This window comes from Stenella coeruleoalba (genome assembly GCF_951394435.1).
Source record: "Stenella coeruleoalba genome assembly, chromosome: 14".
Taxonomy (NCBI): Eukaryota; Metazoa; Chordata; class Mammalia; order Artiodactyla; family Delphinidae; genus Stenella; species Stenella coeruleoalba.
This window is the reverse complement of record NC_137160.1, coordinates 7,591,321-7,596,696: the sequence shown is the minus strand read 5'-3', so window position 1 is coordinate 7,596,696 and position 5,376 is coordinate 7,591,321. Positions and strand designations below refer to the sequence as shown.

Here is a 5,376-nt window from a genome sequence, read left to right as displayed (position 1 = left end):
CCGCTGCACTGCGGGCTTTCTCTAGTTTCGGCCAGCGGGGGCTACTCTTCGGTGCGGTGCACAGGCTTCTCATTGCGGTGGCTTGCCTTTGTTGCAGAGCACGGATTCTAGGCTCATGGGCTCAGTGGTGTGGCACACAGGCTTAGCTGCTCCCCAGCATGTGGGATCTTCCTGGACCAGGGCTCGAACCCATGTTCCCTGCATTGGCAGGGGGATTCTTAACCACTGCGCCACCAGGGAAGTCCTTAAAGTGCACCTTTAAGGACTGTTCTCAGATGGATGGAGAGAGGAATGAAATATTCATATTTATTTATCAAAGATGTCTTGAGTCCCTACTGTATGAAAAAATCTCATTCAAGGTACTAGTCGCATAACACAAAGAGGAATAAGACAAAGCATCTGCACTCAAAGGAGAAGAGAGAAGAATTGTTGCAATTCAGGGTAGAGTATGACCTGTGCTGTAAAACCCAAGGTGGGGTTTCTATATAGAGTGACATCGTTTCTGACAATCTGAACATTGACTGATGACGAGTAAGGTTTTCAATATATAGAAATAATCAGAGGGTGTGTGTGTGTGTGTGTGTGGTGGCAGGGGTGAGATGGAAGAACATTCTAGGCAGAGAGAAAAGCACGAGTTAAGGCACAGGGTGGGGACTGTCTGGAGATGGACTTACCCAGCTTGGCCGGGCAAAGTGTAATATGAGGAAGCAGTGGACTGTCGGGGTGGAGAAATGGGTTGGGTCCAACTTTCTCTTTGAATGCCAAGTAACTGAGTCACTCTTTTGTACTTTATGGGGAAGGCAGGGTGAACACAGAATTTATTTTCTGAACAGGAGCACCTTTGGGATGAAAGGTGGCACTATTCACATTTGTGCCGGAACAATAGTTATAACCTGGTACTGTCCTGGGCAAACTGGAACCATGGTGACTCTAGTAATAGGGGAACTCTATAAGGAGGAGCTTTGATTGGGAGGAGATTTCAGTGACTTCATTCCAGAGAACAGGCCCTCCAGGTGGGTGGATGGGAGGGGTGGGAGGGGTGAGGACGGAGGGGCGGGCAGGCCTAGGACTCCTGCACTAGTTCCCTGTGGCTGCCACAACAAAGCATCACAAGCTGGGTGTTTAACCCAATAGGAATATCTCCTTTCCTGTTCCTGGAGGCTAGAAGTACAAAATCAGGGTGTGTGTAGGGCCATACTCTCCCTGAAGGCTGTAGGGGAGGATCCTCCCTCGCCTGTTCCACCTCCAGGTGTTGGCAGCAGTGCTGGCAATCCTTGGCTTGTGGGCACATCACTGCCATCTCTGCCTTCCTGGGGTTTCCCCCGATCGTCTTTACACAGTCTTCCCTCTGCATGACTGTCTCTTGTGTCTGTTCTCCTCTTATAAAGACAACGATCAAATTGGATGAAGGGCCCACACTACTCCACTCTGACCAACTTAACTACATTTGTGAAGACCCCACTTTCAAACAAGGTCACACTCTGAGATTCCAGGAAGGACACTCTTCAATCCAGTACAAGTACCAAACAGGGAACCTCGAATGAGTGGAGGACTTCTGATCCTCCAAGGCAGGAAGGCAGGAGGCAGCAGAATGGCAGCGGGAAGGTGACAGGGGTGTTGAGAGCGTGGAGTGTTGCTTACTTGGACAGCTTTCCCGCAGGGGCCCAGAGGGTGCTTTTGGCGAGGATGTACGTGAATATCAGGACAAGGTTGGAAGGCTGCTTGCCGTATCCTATCCTGCTTCCTCCCAATTTTCTCCAGTGTGAGCTCCTCTCCTGGAAGAAGGAAGATGTTTAATACTAGAAATCAAACCAGACTTGAAATTGGGAGATGGCAGTTCAAGTCATGACTCAACTATTTTTAACTTTGTTGCTTGGGCAAGTCAGATGATTTCTGAGTCTGTTTACTCCTCCATAAAATGAGGATGCTGAGGATGATCCAGAAAGTTCTTTCTGGCTCTACAAGCTATGACTTTAGGAGGAAGAGGTAGAACTATGCTCTTCTGCCCTGTTAAGGGGATAGACTTTCAATAGGACCTTTTGCCATCACCATCTTTTTTTTTTTTTTAATTAAGTAATTTTATTTTTGGCTGCATTGGGTCTTTGTTGCTGCGCGAGGGCTTTCTCTAGTTGCGGCAAGCAGAGACTACTCTTCATTGCGGTGCACGGGCTTCTCATTGCGGTGGCTTCTCTTGTTGCGGAGCACAGGCTCTAGGTGCACAGGTTTCAGTAGCTGTGGCTCGTGGGTTCTAGAGCTCAGGCTCAGTAGTTGTGGTGCACGGGCTTAGTTGCTCTGCGGCATGTGGGATCTTCCCGGACCAGGGCTTGAACCCGTGTCTCCTGTATTGGCAGGCGGATTCTTAACCACTGTGCCACCAGGGAAGCCCACCATCTTTCAGCAAGTGTATCTATCAGACAGCGTTGTCTGCAGCCAAAGTATTGGAATTCAGCCAAGCATGGAGATTTTAATGGTATATTTAGCCACTAGTATCTCTACACTAAAGTTGTTATATTATTCACGTAGTTATCACTATTATTTCAATTTCGTGGTTAAGAGCTCATATTGCGGAGTCAGAGAGATCTAAGTCTGAATGCCAGCTCTGCCCCATAGTAGCTGTGTGTCTTTGATAAAGTTATTTACCACTTATACACAAGAAGCCACAGTTTCCTCACCTGTACTGTGGGGATGATGATAACACTGACCTTACAGATAGATTATTGTTAAAATAAAGTAGATAATATACACCAAAAACTACTTAAATGCCTTGCCTGTAAAATACACATTATGTATATAAAATGTACATTACATATGTACATAAAATATACATTACATAGTAATAACAATCATTATGGACCACTTTTGTGCATTATCTTCACAACTATTTAATATACTTAATATCAAAATATCAAAAACATATCAAATATCAAAACATATGTACATAAAATATACATTACCTAGTAATAATAATCATTATGGACCACTTTTGTGCATTATCTTCACAACTATTTAATATACTTAATATCAAAATATCAAAACCCCCTCCCCCACTCCCACCCCCCTCTTCAAAGACATTGAAGTTACAACTGAGAAACTTAAGGTCACATAACTATATGAATTGTCAAAGCTGAGATGCCAGACCAGCTCTGCCAAACTCAGAAGCCCGTGTCTTGATCCTGTCTCCTGGGAGTCAGCTCAGTCCACTGCTAGCTTAGTGCTTATCAAGCCCTGCTGACGGCCCCCAGCTGGCCTTCTTTAGATCATATAAGGAGACACCAGCCCCCTGATACTCCAATCTGTCCCATGTCTTTTCCTTCTGAAGGGCTTACAACAAGAGGGGTGGGTTGAAAAGTTTGCTTCTTTTCTAATTACCACTTACGATTATCACTGAGCTCTCTGACCATTCTATTTCAGTCAACATTAACTGTGATTAGATATTTGAGAATTGAGTTGTATCTAAATCAGGGTAACAGTAATGGTAAATTCAACTAAGAACTGAAGATGACAGAAGGTCTGGTGAATCACATATAACAAATGACATAACCTTATGTATACTATTCAGTCATACAAACCAACTGAATCACCTGGCAATCCAATTTTTAAATTATTAATCATTTTGTGTTTGGATGAGAATTATATATTCAACATTTATAGGAATTAAGATCAATTACTTGCACTTTTTTAAAGATAACAGCTTAACTGAGGTATAATTCAGCTACAAATTCACCTTGGAACAACTTTAAGACTTTTTTCCCTAGCCTTGTTTCCTCCTTAAAAGGTCCATACTATTCAAGAAATACAAGTCTTAAAGCCAACAATTATTAAGTTAGATTTTTTTTTCCAACAAAAGGTTTCACATATTTATTACTGAGCTACACAGTGAGCAGTGGTGAGGAAAGATCAAGAAAAGAGGAGATTTGTTATAAAGCAGAAACTAACACACCATTGTAAAGCAATTATACCCCAATAAAGATGTTAAAAAAAAAAAAAAAAGAAAAGAGGAGAGAGCCATTCCATTTCTCCCATCAAACACAGGCAGCTGTTCCAGACACTAGTGATGTTCTGATACGGTAAGAATTGACCTTGATAGAGTAAATGTGTGCCACTTCATAGGTGAGGCTCCTTATAGACCCAGCTTGGTTCTTCTTCAATGCCTTCTCTTGGAGTTGTACCTGATTTTATTACCAGTTTTCATTGGAATCCACTGGAGAATGGGACGATTCTGCTTTTGTTTCTTGGCCAGGAATCGCTTGATCCTGAAGTCTTGTGGGAAGACATGGCGAGGAGCAAATTCAACCGCACATAGGATGGCGGACAAGAGAAAAGAGCTTAAGTTAGATTTTAATGCACTTTAATCACTTTTCTTTGATGAAAAGAGAAATAAAAATGTTCCTGTTGCTTCTCATTGGCAAAAATCCAATTTGCTGTTATTGCTATATGTTGGGACGGTTCAGCCAATTTCCAAAGAAATGAGTCAAGTCACCAACACGCAACTTTACGTCACACTACCTTGGAATTCGGCGGCGCAAACAATAGTGAACTATTCCTGCATAAAACCCCACTAACAAGGACTCAATGGAAAAGCAGATGGCTTGAAACAAGGAATAGGTTTTCTTTTAATAAGCACATTCTACGGTTAAGCTAGACAAGGTGTGGGGAAGGGCTTCCCTCCCTGGCCCTGCTCGGGCGCGCGTGCTCGCCCGTCCCTCCCTCCCCGCGGGGACCGGGCCCGGGTCACCGCGCCAGGGTCACCGCGCCAGGTGAGCGGACCTCGGCCGCGTGGAGGCCGCCGCCCGACCGCAGGGACAAGGGCAGGGCCGGCGGCCGAGGGCCGAGGACATCTTCCTTTCCGCGTCGGCCTGGCCGCCGAGGCGGGGAGGCTGCAAAGGCAGAGGCAGCACGGGACAAGCGTCCGAGCCAGCGGGCGCGGGCGGGGCGCGCCGGGCGGGCAGATGCCGGGACTCCGACTCGAGCCGGGGACCGGCCCCCCGGCCCCGCGGCGCCCCCGGCCCCGCCCCGCACGCCCCCACCCCCGCCCCCACCGGCCCACCCCCCCGCGCCGACGCCCGCCGGCGCCGCGGGCCGAGTGGTGGGCGCGGAGCGGCCGGCTCGGCTCCTCGGCTGCGGCTCCAGCTCGAGCCGGCGCCCGGCGCGCCCCTCCTGGAGGAGGAGGAGGAGGAGGAAGGAGGCGGGAGGAGGAGTTGCGGGAAGGAGGGCCGAGCGCGGCAGTCGCGCCGGCGCTGGGCGAGGAAGCGGAGCGGGCGGCCGCCGGGTGAGCGTCTGCGGAGCCGAGTTGGAGGCTGGGTCCGGGCTCGGCTTCCCGCCCCCTCTCCTCGGCGGCCCGGGGAACCGGCCACGGCGGTGCCCCTTCTCCTCCGG

At 48.2% G+C, this 5,376-nt stretch overlaps 1 pseudogene across 1 annotated transcript; it reads right to left on the bottom strand.

The window, feature by feature from the left end:
• Nucleotides 1–3,108: 3,108 nt before the first annotated feature.
• On the bottom strand, nucleotides 3,109–4,494 carry LOC307196894 (large ribosomal subunit protein eL39-like; annotated as a pseudogene). Its single transcript has one exon. The product of its transcript is annotated as a large ribosomal subunit protein eL39-like (transcript).
• Between the last annotated feature and the right edge of the window lie 882 nt (nucleotides 4,495–5,376).